General features: G+C 50.1%; 1 long non-coding RNA gene across 2 annotated transcripts; it reads right to left on the bottom strand.

Annotated features, from left to right (window-relative positions):
• Positions 1-10,279: 10,279 nt before the first annotated feature.
• On the bottom strand, positions 10,280-13,780 carry LOC128108885 (uncharacterized). Of its 2 annotated transcripts, XR_008217613.1 has the most exons (4): positions 13,418-13,779; positions 12,826-13,044; positions 11,168-11,365; positions 10,280-10,560 (listed from the first exon to the last, which is right to left on the bottom strand). It is a non-coding gene; the product is annotated as an uncharacterized LOC128108885 (long non-coding RNA). The 2 variants fall into 2 exon arrangements; XR_008217612.1 differs by lacking the exon at positions 10,280-10,560 and having other exon boundaries at positions 11,119-11,365; positions 13,418-13,780.
• Between the last annotated feature and the right edge of the window lie 5,795 nt (positions 13,781-19,575).

The raw sequence follows: 19,575 nt of genomic DNA, 5'->3' as shown, positions 1-19,575 counted from the left end.
GGGTATGTGGGCCATGGACTGGGAATACCATCTGTCTGCATCAGCCTGCCAGCCTGCTCCGGACTCGAGCATTCCAGTATGAAGAGCTGAGAAGCTAGAGTTCTGATGACCCTTTTCTACAATCCCCACTAGAAACAGAGATATCAGAAGCTAAAATACGAAAAGATTAACGACTCAACTTCTTTCCAAATTCCTCTGCCCATTCCTTTCCTTGGGAATGGAAATTCCTTTCTTGCGGCCACTCCTAGGCTTTCCTCTTCTGTCTGGTGGGGGTGGGGGGTGAGGGGGTGAGGGTGGGAGGGGTGGGGGGCGGCGCACATCTGCTCACTCTCTTGCTTCCACACTTCTAGCACCCTTAAGCCCACAAGCATTCCCAGCCAGTCAGCGTCTCGTTCGCCTGCCCCCTGCTCCAGGATCCCCTCCCTTTGTCCTTTCTGGGGAGAGAGGTTTTCCTTTCTGAGATATCCTTTTCTCTCCTCGGACATCGACAACAAGAACGGGGAGAGGGAGCTGAGGAGACAAAGGAAACGTGACTGGGTGCAGAGCTGGGCTAGAAAGATGTCTTCTCTCCGAGAGAAACGGAGGAAGAGTGTAGCGGCTTGGCAGGCAGGTCCCCGGAGGTTTTGAGGGAAGAGTACCTGGGCAGGTTCAGGGTGAGCAAGAAAAAGAAACAGGATGGAGGCTGTAGCAGGGGTAGCTCTGTGGAGTGTTTACAGAGTGGGAAAAGTGCAGAGAATGGCCTGTGGTTATGATGAAACCTCTCTGGGTTCCTGGGACCCCTGTGATCTGACCCCGTTGCCGCTCTGGGACTGGACGGCCTGGGCCGGGTCTTCGCTGGCTCACATCCTCGTGTTCCATCTCTGACCTTGCCCTTCCCAGCGTCTGGCACAGTGCCGAGGCCCTGGTAGATGCTCAGAAAAGGCTCCCTTCTTTCCTCTCTTCAGCTCCAGGGCACTCTTCATGTTGACGTGGTGGCCGAATGGGGCCCTGAGGTTGATAGGACAATGGGGGATGGGGGTGGAGCAAATAATACTTCCCACTGAGGCTCCCTGGACCAAATACCAGCCACACAATGCTGATCTTGGCAGGAAGCCCACCATCTACCAGCCCCCTGCAGGCCTCTGGGGTATGGCTAATTAAAGACATGGTTACTCATTTCATTCCCAAGTCACTATTTAAGGAAGTAGAACCATGCCATTCCTATAAGGCCTCTGACCCGATACTAGAGGCCAACAATGCCAGGGCTTGTCCAAGTGGCCATAAATGCAGAGCTGTTCAAAGAGCAATTGAGGGCCAGAGAGGGAGGACAGCACAGGCCACACAGCTGGACCAGCTGCCGCATGGTCCCTCCTTCCCTTCTCCCCCAACTCCTTCCCCCTCCCGCCCCCATCCTCTGTCCCCTGCAGAATCTGGTGGCAACCCCTCCCAGCTCCCCTGCAGTTAGCTCCTGGTTTTCTGAGCTTATTCAGCTTCACAGCTGACTCAGAAAAGCACTGGTGATCTCTGTGGATTTCCAGCAGAAGCAACGTGCAGCATTTGGGGTTTTTTTTTCCCCCTGTTTGTTGTTGTTTTTAGACTAAAGGAAAACATGGCTTTTGTATGTATGTGCTCATGTGTGTTCAGGTGCACATGCCTAAGCATGCATGCAGGCAGAGGTCAGAGGAAGACATCTGGTGTCTTGCTCTATTTATGCCCTTCCTAATTCCTTCTAGACAGGGTCTCTTGCTGAACCTGTGTCTGGTCTGGTGGGTCAGGAAGCCCCAGTGACCCTGTCTCTAACCCCGAGCAGCACTGGGGTTAGAGGCACACACACAGCCATGCCTGGCTTTTTTAATGTGGATGCTGAGATCCAAGTTCAGGTCTTAATGCTTGCTGCTCTTACTTAGAGAGTCATCTGTTCAACCCCAAACACAAACTTTAATCGGCAAACTCTTGGCTGAGATCTGCTCTAGCGTCAGACCTGGTATCAAGAAGGAAATGGCAGAGAACGCAAAGCTTGAGACAGACTGTAGCAGGAGCTCAATAAAGAGCCGCCAGAGGCCACTCTCTGCTTCCTGCACTGTGATGGAGCCTCCAGCTTCTTCAGGTACTTGCTCCTGCAGCCATGGGCTCTGCCACACCCTCCCTGCTGTGATGGACTGAAACCACCAGCCGAAATACTTTCCCTCACCATCTCTGTCGGGTATTTTGGTCAGAGTGATGTGCAAGTAACTAATACAGAAAACGGGGATCGCGGAGAATGGGATCACCCCAAACACATACTGCTTAGGCGTTGGGAGCTGGTTTGTGGAGGAATTTGGAAGTTTGGAGCCATGGGAGGGAGAAGCCCTAAAATGCAATGAACCTACTTTAATGGATAACTCTGGTAGAGTGTGGAAGACCCAGAACGCTGAGACACAGAAGGGCAAAGGGCAGGCTGGGAGGCTCCAGACAAGAGCAGGTAATTAGATCTCAAGCCATTTATGTTACATCTTGGCAAGGAATTGGTCTATACTCTTCCAACGTCTTTAAAATTTGGAGTGAAACTGGGTTTTTGTTTATTTGGTTTGGTTTTTCAAGACAGGGTTTCTCTGTGTAGCCTTCGCTGTCCCGGGGTTCACTTTGTAAGCCAGACAGACCTTGAAATCAGGGATCTGCATGCCTCTGCCTTCTGAGGGCTGGGATGAAAGGTGTGTGTCACCATGGCTCGGCTTTGAAAACTGGTTTTTAAAATAGCGGGATAACTTATCTGGTTGAGAAAAGTTCAAAACTTCACATCATTAGGCTGACACAGGGTCATTGCTGGCTGCTTTTAGTCAGGTTGACAGTGGGGACTAGGAACAGAATTCTGAGCAGAAAGATGTGGGAAATATGCAATTTGACAAAGAAAAGAGCACAGACTGGTTTAAAGTTGGAGATAAAGCAAGTATAGAGAAAGCAGCTGATCTATTACACACATCGGCATCCTTAAAGATGCTGCACACGGAACTAGGAAACAGGAATGGAGGGTGAGCCTCCAGCTCCCAAAGGCTCAACAGTGTAAAGTACAAACGTACAAACCCATTTGAAAGACTTTCCTTTAAGAGAAAGAGTCAAAAACATGTCTTCCTAAACAGGCTCTTCAGACACAACAGAGCTGTGCACGTATGACCTCACAGAGACTTCGAGAGTACAAACTAGACCTGTGGCGATTCAAGGCAGACCAAGGCCCAGCGCTGAGAAGGCGACACACGGTCCCACTCCTCACCGATCCTAAACAACAAGCTAGTTGCAACTGAACCTGTTGGGAAAGGGAGGATCCATTTTCTTCAAGACGCTGATCTATCAACCACACTCTAGGGCAGACTCCATGCTCAGAAGGAGTTGGCTAACACCAAATACACTCCGTGTTTGTGTATGTGTGTCTTTTGTGGTTTTATTTTGTATTTTTTATATTATTGAAATTTTTTTCTTTTTTGTTTATCTGTTTTGATTTTTTCTTTTCTTTTTTTTTAAGAGAGAAATAACATAAAGTTGGATGAGTAGGGAGATGAAGAAGATCTGGGTGGAGTTGGGGGAGGGGAAATAATATGATCAAAATACACAGGGGAAAAAAAAATCAAGGCCCTCCTAGAAATGCACTGACTAGAAGCATTTTCTTTGGTTTAGCCAAGCCTGCACTCAGGGTGCACGTGCCTGATACTGCTGCACAAGAAGCTACAGGATTTAATGGTTGTCATGCTGGGGTTCGGTTTTCCATCGATCCAATCTTTTCTGCTATCCTCCTGTTCCTCTCTTTTTAGAACGGCAATATTCACCCTATGCCATCTTATACTAGAAGTATATCCTTTTGTTTTTGACGGAATGGCTCACAGCTGAGTGTTTCTTTTGCACCCCCGAAGAGACATTCAGACTCTGGAACAATGGTAGACCTATTAATGTTAGAACTACAGGAATTCTTAAAAAATAGGCAAGATGAAGTCAGACCGTGGTGGTGCACGCCTTTAATCCCAGCACTCGGGAGACAGAGGCAAGCTGACCTCTGCGAGTTCAAGGCCAGCCTGGTCTACATACAGAGCAAGTTCCAGGACAGCCTGGAACAAAAAAAAAAAAAAAAAAAAAAAAAAGTAAATAAAATAAAAATGAAAATAAAAATAAAACAACAAAACAAGATGCAACTTGTGTCATGAGATGCCCATGAGCCTTTGGGTCCCAAGGTAGAATATATGTCCCACAGGCTTAGGCTTTAGTTGTTTATTCCCCATCTGGTGGTACTATTTTGGGAGGCTATAGAACTGGAAAGTGGAGCCTGCCTCGTGGAAGAAGGTCACATGAGTCGGGCCTCAGAAGATAGCCCCGCCTCTAGCCCTGGCCCACTGTGATCTGAGGATCCTGCTGCCATGAGCTCCCGCCATGTCTGCCCACCCCTTCTGAAACCAGGAGTCCTTAAGCTGTTCCTGTCAGATCTTGTGGCCACCGTGATACGAAAGCAGCTGCTACAGAGAGGAAATCAGAAAACAGTAAATCCACATCCAAGATTCCATCCCAATCAGTGCATGTTCATTGGCCAAAGACAGCGTGCTTATCAGGAGACCAAGGAAGAAGACATTTGGTGTGTCCTTCCACCAAGCCTTTCTTCTATACGTGGTTGCACGGTCATTTATGATGGTTTATATTGCTTGTCATCTTGACAGGATGTGGAAGCTCTTTGAAGGCAGATCTCTGGGCCTATCTGTGAGGGATTATCTACTGTAGGTTAATGAGGTAGGAAGACTCATGGGGATCAGTGCATCCCAAGGGCTGGGGTCCCACACTGAATGTTGGAGGAGAAAGCCAGTTGAGCGGAACATCTGCTTCTCCCTGATTTCTGACTTTGGGCACACATTACCCAGTTAGCTGCCTTGTTTTTCTTCCACCACACCTCCCCACCGTGATGGTCGGAACCCTCAACCTGGGAGCCAAAGTAAACCTTCCTTCCTTAAGCTGGAGACTTGTTGTTACAGCAATTAAGACAAGTAACTAATATGCCATTTAAGAATAGAAAACATCATTCAATATGGCGATGTCCTCAAGAAACTATAGTGAGTTTTATTATTATTACTGTTACTTTACTTTGGTTTATTTCCATTTTAATAAGAATATATCTGTACAAAATGACTTCCTTTTCTTCTGTCTGGATCCATAAACTTCAGTGACATTTTGGATTAGATAAGGCTGACAAGATGGCTCCACAGGTGAAGGGACTTGTCATCAAGCCTAACAGGCTAGGTTCTCTAAATCCACACAGCAGAATGAACCAACTCACTGGGCTTGTCCTCTGACCTCCACATGGGAGCCTGGATGCGTGGGCTGAAATCGATTTGTAGCAGAATCAGCAATTTTTTTTTTTTTTTTTTTGGTTTTTCGAGACAGGGTTTCTCTGTGTAGCTTTGCGCCTTTCCTGGAACTCACTTGGTAGCCCAGGCTGGCCTCGAACTCACAGAGATCCGCCTGGCTCTGCCTCCCGAGTGCTGGGATTAAAGGCGTGCGCCACCACCGCCCGGCTCAGCAATTTTTTTAAAGTTACTAAATAACTTTAAAACGAACATTCATTGAACTAATCTGACAAAATAGCGTTAGTCCAAGAGAAGAGCTTGTTCCTTAATTGATTCATTAAAACCCATTGGGTCTAATAAGGGAGATCCTCTGGGAATGGGGAAGGTGTCGTCTGAACTGAGCTTCGGTAGGAACTGAGAGATAAGGACCAGCCTTTGGGAGGGACCCAACATGCTACGTGGGGACCCGCTCATCTTCTTCCCGAAGTGCTCTCAAACTGTGTCTGCCTTCCCCAGTTGGGAACTGGAAGATCACATTTCCTTGCTGGAAGGATGACAAGGCTTTTTGTTTGTTTTTGTTTTTATTTTTGTTTTTCCCCCCTTTGAGAGGACAGCATTTGCTCTTCTTTCTTGAGGCCAAGATCAAACTGACCTCTTTGTTCCACAGTCTTCCGCTGATAAAGGAAACCATTCTGGTCAACTAGCTTTTCCCAGCCCCACCCCACCCGAGCAAAGGAACTTCCTGCAGAATCTAGCGCAGACCTCCTCTCCAGGGGATCCCAGAGGCATGTGGGGTGCAAAAGTGGATCCCAATCTCTGCCATGGCTCCCAGGACTGAGCCTCCGGCACTTACAAAGTCATATGTGTGTGTTATGTGTATCTTTCTCTACAAATGTCTCTCTGTATTTTTAAGAAATGGGCATCAATTGAGATTTCTCCAGTTCCTGGAGGTCTCTAAGAAACTATAATTGTCTAGATTTATTTTCCATTGGCTCGTCATATCAGCAGATGATCAACTGATTGATTTGGAAGTCAAAATAAAGCTTATACTAATTCTTGGCCAAAGGAGCCCTGGTAATGTGTCCTCACATTTAAGTTTACGGATCTGTGAAATGGGTTCATTTCCTTCTCCAGGTGGTTTCAAGGGGTAAATGAGGCAGTGTAGATAAGGTAATTCAAGTAATTGACAGAGCCAGGCCTGGTGGCTCATGACTGATTCCAGCACTCCCAAAGCCAGTCTGGCTACACAGTGAGTTTCAGGCTAGCCTGAACTATGCACGGTGTGAGAACCATGTCTCAAAACAGCACAATGTCAAAATCCAATGGTTTATAAACAGGAGCTGTCCTTCATGCCACTGTTGCTGAAAAAAAGAGTTAACACGGCGCACCTAGATGGGTTTCAGAATAGAAGGCGGGTTAATCGGAAGGTCTTGCTGCACATCCCTGTAAGTGGATACTTTCCACAGCCGTGCACAGCTTAAGTGGGATCAGTCACCTGGTGGTCAGATGTTTCCAAGTTCCTGGGGGTGAGACAGTTCTGCTGGGGAGCCCAGGAATGCAGCCCGATTTCCGGGTTCAAAAATCACACCTGTGAAATTCTATCCAGGTGGGAAATTCTTCTGCTGGAGCCTCCTGAAGCCAGCGGTTCATTACCAAGTCATTTTCCCAGGTCACTCTGAGGTCACCTCCTTCATTAATACCACAGTCAGGGGGGATAGCCACCCAGGTCAGCTGCCCAGGCTTTGCCTCAAAATCCACAGTACCACCTCTTTTGTTGGACCAGTTACTATACACCAGGTCCCGCGCATACAGCCCTATGCGCCTCCATCTGCGGAAGACCCTCTAACTACTCTCCTGGGTCCAGCTACAAAAAATCCAGCAAAAGGCCAGAAATTCAGACTTGGTAAAGCCCAGTCATTCATCCAAAATCACAGCCAGCTGGTGAAAGAACCATTCCTGGTCTTTCTGATTCTGGTACCTGTTACCATCAGGCTAGACTTCACAGAAGCCCATTAATACCATTTTACTCTCCCCTGTCACGTGTGTTCACACCGCATCAGAGAACCAACGGGGTTTAAGAATCTCGCTTTTCTCACCTGCTAGGGAAGCAACACAGCCTGTGGTCACATATCAGGTCCTACCTGGTAGATACCTCCATGCTATCCAGAATATTCTCCCAGCCTGCCTCCTATCACACAATTCCTTAACCCCAATGTCTGCTCAAGACGCAATATACTATCCCGGTTTGTGTGACTTCTCTAGTTTGGCCAAGTGTCCCCTTTTTTTCTGAAACACCTGGTTGGAGCAAGAGTGCCACCTGGTGGAACCTCTGGGTCACTGCCAACATTAATGGCCGTGGTGGGCAGGCTAGCGGGATGAAGTTTCTGAAGGCTGAATAGTTTCGTGAAGGCTGAGTAGCGCTCATGCTTCCTGGACATGTTCCTAGACAGCTCCAAGAACTTGCTCAGCAAGGTCCAGGTCCTGATTCCCCTGAAACTGACAGGTGTTGCTCAAATACAGGTCTGAGACCTTGAGGGGGTACATTCCTCAGGTTCAAAGCACAAGGCTGGGATTAAGACAGAACCCAGAACCATGCCAGTACGAGACTGTATTCCATCTTCCTAAACATTTTTCAATGTTTTTCATCATAACCTTTTGGTATTCATTTTAATGTTTTAAAATATGGCTTATCTTGTTGCAGACTTTGGAAAAGCACTCTTTCTTTTTTTCTTCTTTGTGTGTGTGTGTGTGTGTGTGTGTGTGTGTGTGTGTGTGTGTATGTGTGTGTCCAAATTAAATGCCTCCCTTGCCTTTTCCTAGTAGTGACCCTACCGAACAAAGCCCTCTGGAAAAGATTTCGCTTCTTTGTAAAGCTCCTGCTGTACACTAGCAAAGCACAGACCTTGTGTGTCCGCACGCCCATCTTCACGCCTCCTGTCTGACACTGGCCTGGATTTACCCCTCTCAGCAACACACACCTCCTGTCTGCTTGATGCCCAGGCTCAAGTCCCCAGCGAGTACACAAGCCAGCAGTCATGCTGGGCAGTCACTCAGGACTGATCTGGCAAAAACACCACACCACCATGGCAGATTGTGGCAGATCACTGCTCCTTTGGCTGTCAGTGGCTTTGTCCAGATAAAAGATGCTTCTACTCTGCCGTGTTCAGGACCACCAGGCCAAAAACCCAGGCAAAGACTCCTATCCACACTATGCCCTCCCCTGACATTGGCCACAGGAAACTGGAGTCTGTCCTGGTACATCTCTAAGAGTCTCCATACAGCCCTGTGCCTGCTGCACTGGATCTCCCTGTTCTCCATCAGGCATAGGCCAAGTAGGGAGCTACCAACCTAGAATGTATGAATGGCTGGCAGTGGGGGTGTCGAGAGAAGTTGAGGTTTTATACAACAAGTATTTGTGTTTTCTGGGGAGATGGTTTATCATGTCCTGCCTACTTTCCAGGAGAGCTCTGACCTTTACCAAGCAAATGAAAAGCTGCCCTGACACAGAGACCCAGGCATTTCCCAGTGTGCAGAGTTGCAGGCGGATGGGGAGGGAGCTCTTCCCGACAAATGGAGTCTCAGCAGCATGATCCATGCCCATCTTTGCTCCCCACTTGCCATTTCCAGTCATCTCAGTCCTGCTGGGGTTCTCAAGCAGAGTTCTTGGAAAGCTGTAGACTCTCCTCAGGAACACCCATCCACCCCAGAGCACCCTGTCTTCTGCAAGATGGTTTCTGGGCCAGCCCTCACTGTGTTTCCAGGCAGGGTTTCTCTGTGTAGCTTTGGAGCCTGTCCTGGAACTCACTCTGTAGACCAGGCTGGCCTTGAACTCATAGAGATTCGCCTGCCTCTGCCTCCCAAGTGTGGGATCAAAGGCTTGTGCTACCACCGCCTGGCAGGAACAAATATTTGTAATATTCTTTTCCTAGAAACAGATTCCACCACCATTCTCAACATTTTCCAGATGAGGAGTGATAGTCATGTGGGTGGGACACAGCCCAGCTGGGCCCCCTGGAGGGGAGTAACACCCAGGCCACTCAACCGTCAGGTTGGGAGAACACACAATGCCCACTTTGCAGTTAACGGCTACAGGCTGCCATGAGACTTAACCTTTGCTGATTTTTGTAGCTCCCTGTTTGCCTCCACCCATACTCAGAGCACCCAAGAGAGAGACTGCTGGCTAGGGGAATTCTCAGGAGAGAGCTGGCTGGCCATTGGCTGAAGCCAGCTGACCCCCTGGCAGGGCCTGGGAACCCCACAGCTTTGTTTTTAAAGACCCAAACAGGAAACCAGCTGACTCACCTTACTTCTACATCAGGATAAAGAGAGTTGGATTTCATGACCAGAAAGGCTTCCTCCGCGGAACTCAATGGTTAGCTTTATTCTACCTTCTTCGGCCAGAACAAAATTCATAAGAAATCTGATAAGGTCGTGGGTTGACGGCTCCAACCTCTGCTTCTCCCAAACACTTCAGTGGACAGTAGCTCAAGGCAGGAGGCCTACCCAGCAGGCTTATGCCCACCCTGGAGATGCCTACCCAGCAGGCTTATGCCCACCCTGGAGATGCCTACCCAGCAGGCTTATGCCCACCATGGATGACTGAAGCCCTGCCCCCCAGAGACTCACTGAAGCATCACACTTGCCCCAAACAACAGAAGACATGCCTGTGCTTTGCAGGATGGGGTGTCTCACTCCATTTTGGGTCCTCCTGGCGGTGGTGGTGGTGGTGGGGTAGCCTGTAAAGTTTCCTCACACTAGATTCTCTTGTCCCAAAGCCTCTGAGCCCCCGGCAGCTGCTGACACCACTTCCCAAAGTTGTGGGTCAGCTTGCGTATGTGGAACCCAAGGACTCGACCAGCTGTGGGTAGGAGAAATCGTTAGACCTACCACGGCCACCTCTGCACTGAATAGCCACAGACTTCTTTCTTGTCTGCTTTCTCTAACACATACAGAAGAACAGGAACTTACACAGCATTTACATTGTTTTGTTATATAACATAATATCATTCGATGTTAGAGGAGATTTAAAGCATGCAGGAGAACACACACAGGTTATTTCAAAAAGACACCGTATTTCATTTGTTTGTTTGCTTGTTTATTCAACTACTTATCTGGGATGGGGGTGGTCTGACAATGTGGTCCACGCTGGGCTTCCAACTCCTGGGCTCAAGGGCTCCTCCTCCCTCAGTCCGCCTAGTGCTGGGACTCCAGGCAGAAGCCTCCACAGAGGATGGTGAAGAGGCTGCAGATGTGGCGTGCACAGGGGTCCTGTTTCCCGGAGAGGAACCTGCAGAGACTCGGTGTTTATCTGCACTTCTGTAAGAAGCAATTGGACCCTCTCCTGTCCCCTCCTCTGGATGACAGTTCTCTCCTCGGAAGAACACAAAAGCCCACAGAGAAGGATGTGAGGAGAGCAGCCCAAATTCAGACCCAGGCCTGGGGAACCCCCTGGTGCTACTCTTCCTTGGATGCTCAGGCACTTCCAGGAACTTGGGTGACAAATGGGCCACCCAGCCCTGACCAATGGTTTTCTGTATGTCCTCTGCTGCTCTCACCGGTGGACCAGGCCTTAGGTCTCTTTCTGTTCCCTTTCCTGTTGGTGAAGGAGGTATTTATGGATTGATGATCGCCTCAAAACCTAAAGTCAAGAATATTGGCCGGGCGGTGGTGGCACATGCCTTTAATCCCAGCACTGGGAGGCAGAGGCAGGCGGATCTCTGTGAGTTTGAGGCCAGCCTGGTCTACAGAGCTGGTTCCAGGAAAGGCGCAAAGCTACACAGAGAAACCCTGTCTCGAAAAACAAACAAACAAAAAAAAAAAAAAAAAAAAAAAGAATATCCACCACTTTCAAAAGGTTCTCTAGCCAGGCCCTTTATCTTATAGTCAGCGCTTACTGTGAATCTCCAGGTAGTTGCTGCCCTTGAGAGGCTACAGGCTTCTTCGATGGCAGAGCATCTTGGTGCTGGAGTTTGGACTTGGGGGTGGGGGGCGAGTCTGATTATAAAGCTGTCTCCTCATCACTCGGGTACCCCTGGTGTTTCAGAAAATGACCTGGGGAAGGTTTCAGTGCCCGAGCTCATGAATAGGGTCACCTAAAAACAAGGCCAAAGCCATCCCTGGGAAAGTTGTACCAGCAAGTCAGGGTCGTCTACACTATTCCTGGCAGAGTTTCAAACACTGCCCAAGCCCGGCCCTCCTTCCTAAACTTCCCTCCACTTCCTCCTAACTGTGCCCTGCGCTTATCAGCCCTATACACGGTACATTCCTTCGTGTTCTCCATTTTTCTAGTCCTAGGACAGAAGCACAGCATAGCTTGGTGTTTCTGAGGTTATGTGCCACTGTTACAGTCACCACAATTGTGTCCAATGCTGACTAAGTCTACACACCACTGTAAAAGACACACAATGTTAGGGAATGTTAGCATTCAGACCCGCCCCTTGGGGACCCACCCAGCATCCTGACCACACCATCTTCTGTAAAGTCCCCTTTAAGAGAAGACTCCTCCCTCTTTTCTCTCTTCTTTCCTGTCTCCATCTCTCTCTTTCCATGAGGCGGCACACACCTCCACTTTCTCTCTCTTTCTCTCTCTTTCTCTTTCTCTCTCTCTCTCTCTCTCTCTCTCTCTCTCTCTCTCTCTCTCTCTCCCTCTCTTTCTCTCTCTCTCTCTCTCCCCCTCTTTTTCTCTCTCTTCCATCTCCTCTCCCCTTTAATAATCAAACTTTCCACATGGATGCCATGTCTGCCTGGTGTAACTTTCCACGGTGCCACGCCACCGCCCGTCACGTCTGCATGGCATGGTTGTCTTTTCACCTTGGCTCAAACCCGCCAAGGCTGCCACACACCATTTTACAACATACTGCACCTCAGAATCCTTTTCAGCACAGCCTTCCAGGTAGCCACTGCCAATCAACCAACTTGATCTTGACCTGAAGCCTATGTGTATCATTAGCACAGCAAGTGACCCATGGCATTTCATTGCCGGCTGCTTCTAACCTTCCTGCCTGGCTCACCTGGTGTTTCTAGGAAAGGAAGGAAGGAAGGAAGGAAGGAAGGAAGGAAGGAAGGAAGGAAGGAAGGAAGGAAGGAAGGGACGAAGAGACTGAGGAAGGAGAAGGGGAGACTAATTCTCACCCTGCTGAGGAACTTTAGTTGGGAACCACACTTTAGTCTGTTGACTTCATTCAGTTACAAAACTCACTCTTCATGGGCCTGTTGAAGGAACTGGTGAGGTTTGGGGCTCATTCCAAGGCCGGGAGCCTCCCCTACGTCAGCACTTTGGGTCTCACTGAATCTCATTTCCCTTCTAACAGGCCTGAGCTTGAAGCTGTCCCTTTTACCTCCCACTTCCGCCTTCTTTTTAGAGCTCCAGCTGACAAGAGAAGTTTCTGGTCCCACTTCCCTCTTCTCCCCACCCCTCCTCCACCCCCATCCCATCCCCACCCCCCCTTCCCCACCCCCCATCCCACCCCCCTGGATAAAGAAGTAACTGGGATGACTTTCTGCCGAGTGATAAAACACTCCTTGGGGGTCTGGGAGCCCTCGGGGTCCTTACCGTGTGCCACACACGGCTGCGTTTCCGCATCAGCCCATGCTGCAGCTCTGGCTGAGGACACATTTTTCCAAGGCCTCTCCAGGAGCACTGGGTTTTGCTTCTAAGTCAGTTCAGCTACGGTGCATCTGGATACTTTTCTCGGCCAAAGACCACTCAGTGTTTAAGGAGAGGAAATGATGAAATGGTCGAAGGCCCTTCTTAAGCAGCATTTTTGGTGGTCTGAAAACAAAGAAACCAAAAGCACTGGATAGCATGCTGTCTAAACATACTTTGTTTCTTCAGAAAGCAAAAAAAAAAATTGCCAGGGGAAGAAAACATTTAACAAAATGGCATCTATTGGAAGATAGCTGTGGATTTTTAAGAAACCTGAAATGTAAGAGGGTTAGCCCAGACTTAGTTATTAATATCTTGGAACCAGCTGGGGAGTAAAATTAGGCTGTAAAATCATTGCACCATTTGCTCTGCCAAGCTGGAAGTAACACGTTTCTCACACACTTCTCCAGGAGAAAAGTACCCCACTGGGGCACAGGAGAGACAGATCTGGTTTCTTTGTCTTTGTCTCCTCCTTTGTCGGGTTCATAATCTCACTCACCGAGCTCACAGATCGCAGGGTCAAAGTGCAGAGGTGAAGCGGGCCTTGGAGTCAGGCTGCCGGCGCCCTCCGTGATGATGGCGGGCTCTAACCCTCCCCTCTCTATTCCCTCATTCCCTCATCTAGCAAACGAGGCCAGTGATAGTAGCGACAGCTGGTCCGCTTAGCATCCAGGTGGAGCACAGAACGCTCTCAGTGATGCCAGCCGCTGTCAGGTGATGTCTTTGCAGCAGGCTCTGCCACCAGGTCCACTTCAAAAACAGACAACCCCTTAGGCAGCCTGGTGAAGAAAAAGAGAAAGTTCAGACGAGCGGAAGAGGCATGTCACTGCCAACCTCACAGAAACAAACAGACTCACAGGGGACAGATAAGACAGCGGCATGCCAGCGGTTCAGACAGCTTGGATAGGGTGGCAGCCTCTAGAAACGAGTAGGTCACCCGACTCCCATGAGAGAGAAAGCCCTGAGAGATCTACATCAGGAAACTGAGCCAACACAGACAAACCTCACTGTGAAGAAATCTCAGGACCAGGTGGCTGCATTTGTAAATTCTCCAGAACATTTAAAGAATTAACAACCACGCTTGTCCAACTCTCCCAAACCATGCAACAAGATGATGACTTCCAAACTCATTCTGTGAGGTCATCATTACCCAGAAGCCAAAAACCAGTTCCTTACTCTCGTTGGAACTCTGCCCTCCCTGACCTAACATTCTCCACATTCTCTCACTCCAAATTGTTTCTCCTCTTAGCTTTGATCCCCACCTCACACACAGGCTACCTAGTCACCCTGCCTTCTCCATTAGCATTCAAGTTCCCTCACAGCAGGGCATTTATTGTCGGTTGGAGTGTTTCTTGGTGAATTCTCAGCGTCTGGAATGGTACCCATCACATAATAGATGCTCAGTAAAAGTTTACTGAGTAAGTAAGTGAACACGCTGTCTAATCATTCATTGCGGGGAGACTGTTGCACAAACACGGGGTGGGGTGGGGTGGGGGGACAGAAACGGCCGCCAGGAGAAAATGAGCTTCCAGAGGCAGAGAGATAAGCAAGAAAGTGCCCTGTCAGGAGAATAAAGGAAATGGGTTTCTTAAAAGCAAGCATGCTCCTTGTGTGCATCAATGCCGGAAAGTCAGCACACAAAATGCCCATTGGAACTTCCTGTGAATGAAGATTACTCGACACAACAGAGGAGCCACATGGGGACATGGGAAGGCTGAGTCGATGGGACAGGTTTGGGGAGTGAGAGGGGAGAGCCAGGCCCTCAGATAGGTGGTACAGAGTGAGAATTTGATACGAGTAGGTAATGGTATGTAGTGTGTGATGTTCTCTTCCTTAAATGGGATTTCTTTGCTCTGGGAACCTTTGAGATCCTCTCGTCTTGTTTTTCTGAAATTGTTTCAGTTCCTGCTACAGGGCTTTTTGCAGTATCCCCCAACTTAACAGTGTGTTCCCATCTGTGTTTGGGCTTCCGCGTCACCTCTCCTCCCTCTTGCCTTTCCCGGGCTCCATTTCCGCTCCTGCTCCTGAGAAATGAACTTGTGGATCTGCCACAAACGAGTTGGGGCCCACAGCGTCTGCCTTTGCGTCCAGCACTTCATCCTGCTTCGCCTCACTGCCACCAGAGAGACGGGGTTCCAGTCTTGTATTTAGGCAAGGTTGGGTTTTTTTGTTGTTGTTGTTTTTCGAGACAGGGTTTCTCAGTGTAGTTTTGGTGCCTGTCCTGAATCTCGCTTTGTAGACCAGGCTGACCTTGAACTCACAGAGATCTGCCTGGCTCTGCCTCTCGAGTGCTGGGATTAAAGGCGCACGCCACCACCACCCGGCTTAGGCAAGTTTTGGAAGTAGATTTTTGCTATAGAAAGGGAAGTACAGAGAAAATGGAGGACATGCTCGAAAGGCCGAGGGACAGGCGAGGATGCTGTTTTCGTGTGGCTAAGACTTCCGTAAGTCTGAGGGCCCGTGGAAAAAATACAGCCGAGGAGTGGGGTGGACTGTCTAAGAGAGAGGAGGGTGCTGGGAGAGGAGCTGGATCCCAGTCACAGGACCGGTGTCTGCAAGGAGGAGCCATCTTGCCCGCACCTCAGGCTACAGGCAGGAAAGGAGGATGTGGAGAACTGACTCTCTTAGGCCCTGCCAGGACCCAGTCTCCTGGAACCAAGTCTGTTCACCATGTAACTCTTTTTTCTGGCTCAGCTGAGGATGCTCAAGGGGCAGGACAGAGGCTGAAGGGGTGGGAAGCGAAGCTGAGGAATGGAAAATGCCTACTTCAACGCTGTTATGTTTGTGAGAGACACTCTGCTTTCTGAGTGATGCTCTCCCTCTGGTGTGATGCTCTCCCTCATCTGGTATGATGCTCTCCCTCTGGTGTGATGCTCTCCTTCCTCTGGTGTGATGCTCTCCCTCTGTGTGATGCTCTCCTTCTGTGTGATGCTCTCCCTCTGGTGTGATGCTCTCCCTCTGTGTGATGCTCTCCCTTCTCTGGTGTGATGCTCTCCCTCTGTGTGATGCTCTCCCTCTGGTGTGATGCTCTCCTTCCTCTGGTGTGATGCTCTCCCTCTGTGTGATGCTCTCCTTCTGTGTGATGCTCTCCCTCTGGTGTGATGCTCTCCCTCCTCTGGTGTGATGCTCTCCCTCTGGTGTGATGCTCTCCCTCTGTGTGATGCTCTCCCTCTGTGTGATGCTCTCCCTCTGGTGTGATGCTCTCCCTCCTCTGGTGTGATGCTCTCCCTCCTCTGGTGTGATGCTCTCCTTCTGGTGTGGTGCTCTCCCTCCTCTGGTGTGATGCTCTCTCTCCTCTGGTGTGATGCTCTCTCTCCTCTGGTGTGATGCTCTCCCTCTGGTGTGATGCTCTCCCTCCTCTGGTGTGATGCTCTCTCTCCTCTGGTGTGATGCTCTCTCTCCTCTGGTGTGAAGCTCTCCCTTCTCTGGTGTGATGCTCTCCCTCTGGTGTGATGCTCTCCCTCCTCTGGTGTGATGCTCTCCCTCTGGTGTGATGCTCTCCCTCCTCTGGTGTGATGCTCTCCCTCCTCTGGTGTGATGCTCTCCCTCTGGGGTGATGCTCTCCCTCCTCTGGTGTGATGCTCTCCCTCTGGTGTGATGCTCTCCCTCTGTGTGATGCTCTCCCTCTGTGTGATGCTCTCCCTCTGGTGTGATGCTCTCCCTCCTCTGGTGTGATGCTCTCCCTCCTCTGGTGTGATGCTCTCCCTCCTCTGGTGTGATGCTCTCCCTCTGGTGTGATGCTCTCCCTCTGTGTGATGCTCTCCCTCCTCTGGTGTGATGCTCTCCCTCCTCTGGTGTGATGCTCTCCCTCCTCTGGTGTGATGCTCTCCCTCCTCTGGTGTGATGCTCTCCCTCCTCTGGTGTGATGCTCTCCCTCCTCTGGTGTGATGCTCTCCCTCTGGTGTGATGCTCTCCCTCCTCTGGTATGATGCTCTCCCTTCTCTGGTGTGATGCTCTCCCTTCTCTGGTGTGATGCTCTCCCTCTGGTGTGATGCTCTCCCTCTTCTGGTGTGATGCTCTCCCTTCTCTGGTGTGATGCTCTCCCTCCTCTGGTGTGATGCTCTCCCTCCTCTGGTGTGATGCTCTCCCTCCCTCTGGTGTGATGCTCTCCCTCTGGGGTGATGCTCTCCCTCCTCTGGTGTGATGCTCTCCCTTCTCTGGCGTGATGCTCTCCCTCCTCTGGTGTGATGCTCTCCCTCTGGGGTGATGCTCTCCCTCTGGTGTGATGCTCTCCCTCCTCTGGTGTGATGCTCTCCCTCCTCTGGTGTGATGCTCTCCCTCTGGTGTGATGCTCTCCCTCTGGTGTGATGCTCTCCCTCCTCTGGTGTGATGCTCTCCCTCTGGTGTGATGCTCTCCCTCTGGTGTGATGCTCTCCCTTCTCTGGCGTGATGCTCTCCCTCCTCTGGTGTGATGCTCTCCCTCTGGGGTGATGCTCTCCCTCTGGTGTGATGCTCTCTCTCCTCTGGTGTGATGCTCTCCCTCCTCTGGTGTGATGCTCTCCCTCCTCTGGTGTGATGCTCTCCCTCCTCTGGTGTGATGCTCTCCCTCCTCTGGTGTGATGCTCTCCCTCTGGTGTGATGCTCTCCCTCTGGTGTGATGCTCTCCCTCTGTGTGATGCTCTCCCTCTGGTGTGATGCTCTCCCTCCTCTGGTGTGATGCTCTCCCTCTGGTGTGATGCTCTCTCTCTGTGTGATGCTCTCCCTCTGGTGTGATACTCTCCTTCCTCTGGTGTGATGCTCTCCCTCTGGTGTGATCCCCATTACAATAACAGCCTCCCTCCAGCCTCCCGAGTGTGAGGCGGGTTACCCCATGGGTAAATTACTGGGAAGAAACCGAACACGCACAGTCTTGTCCCTTTCCGGTCTCCTTTTCCTCTAAGGGAACAGATGGTAAGCATAGGCACAAAGCTTCTCTCCACACCTGCCTGTGGGGAGGGGAGGAGGAGTCTGGCCTCGCCATGGTTCTGTGATAGGAATGGACAGCACCCGGGTTCAGCCTTGGGAAGTCCTTCACCCACAAAGACCTCAAGTTCTCCAGTGTCTGCTCTACTGCGGGAAAGTGATGTTTGGTTCCTGTACATCTGCCTTTCTCCTTTGTTCCCTACTCTCCTCTCTGTCATCTCTCTACCACCACCACACCACCACCACACCATACCACCACACCACCACCACCACGACCACCACACCACCATACCACCACACCACCACACCACCACATCACCACTACACCGCCACCACACGACCACACCACACACCACCACACCATCACACCACCACACCACCACACCACCACCACACCACCACATCACCACCACCACGACCACCACACCACCACCACCACGACCACCACACCACCACACCACCACCACCACGACCACCACACCACCACACCACCACATCACCACCACACCACCACACCACCAAACCACCACACCACCACACCACCACCACACCACCACGACCACCACACCACCACACCACCACATCACCACCACACCACCAAACCACCACACCACCACACCACCACACCATCACCACACCACCACCACACCACCACCATACCACACCACCTCACCATCATACCACCACCACACCACCACATCACCACCACCACGACCACCACACCACCACACCACCACACACCACCACACACCACCAAACCACATCACCACAACCACCACCACCACACCACCACTATCAGCACACTGCCACTACCATCACCACACTGCCACTACACTACCATCACACCACCATGACCACCACCACACTACCACCCAGAAGGTTCCAAAAGAGACTGGGAAGAAGCAGAAGGATTACTGCACTGGGAATTAGACCACCAAACGTGGCTTGTGGAATGTGCTTCTCAAAAATCATTCCTTTTGAAATATAGACTCTCAAAAAAAAAAAAAAACAACAAGAATCATTTTCTCATATCATTTAATAATGGGGTCCATATTTCTGGAAGGGAACAATTGTGGTGTAGAAATGAGAGCCAGAACCTTTGATGGATGTGTCCAAGCCCCAGGATCTGCTTTCTCAATGCAACCAAAGCACAAGCCAATCATTTCTTCAGCTCTTTCCAGGAGTCCATGGTTTTCTATCTGGAAACAGCCATCACCACACCCACTGCTTCAAGCTGGAGAAAATGCCCCTGAATCATCCCAATATGTGAAGAGTCAGTAGAGCAGCATGCATACTGCGAAGGAGGCGAGCATCTGCCAAGGTGCATTCCTGATGGGTGAGAAAAATGCCTCAGCGATAGCAAAAGCAGGTGTTGGCGCCCAGAGCGTGCTGCCCTGGGCTGTCTTCAGATCTGCAATCGTATTTCTTACTTTTTTAAAGTTTTAAAAGTTTATTATTACTTACCTATTTATGTATTTTATGTATGTGAGTGTTCTATTTGCATGTATGCCTGCATGACAGAAGAGGCCATTAGATCTCATTAGATCCCACGGTTGTGGCTGCTGGGAATTGAACTCAGTTCCTCTGGAAGAGCAGCCGGTGCTCTTAACCACTGAGCCATCTCTCCAGCCCCCATAATCATCTTAGAAATGGTCACTATCATGGCCCTCAAGTTACTTCAGTCTCCCCACTGCTAATTGAAAAACACTGGGTTCAACTGTGCACCCTCTCTCCGCAACTTCTGCTATCTGTACA

Source organism: Peromyscus californicus, unplaced genomic scaffold (assembly GCF_007827085.1).
Source record: "Peromyscus californicus insignis strain IS unplaced genomic scaffold, ASM782708v3 Scaffold_13__1_contigs__length_99412109, whole genome shotgun sequence".
Lineage (NCBI taxonomy): Eukaryota > Metazoa > Chordata > Mammalia > Rodentia > Cricetidae > Peromyscus > Peromyscus californicus.
Note: the sequence above shows the minus strand (reverse complement) of the source record. Positions and strands in the feature narration are given on the sequence as shown.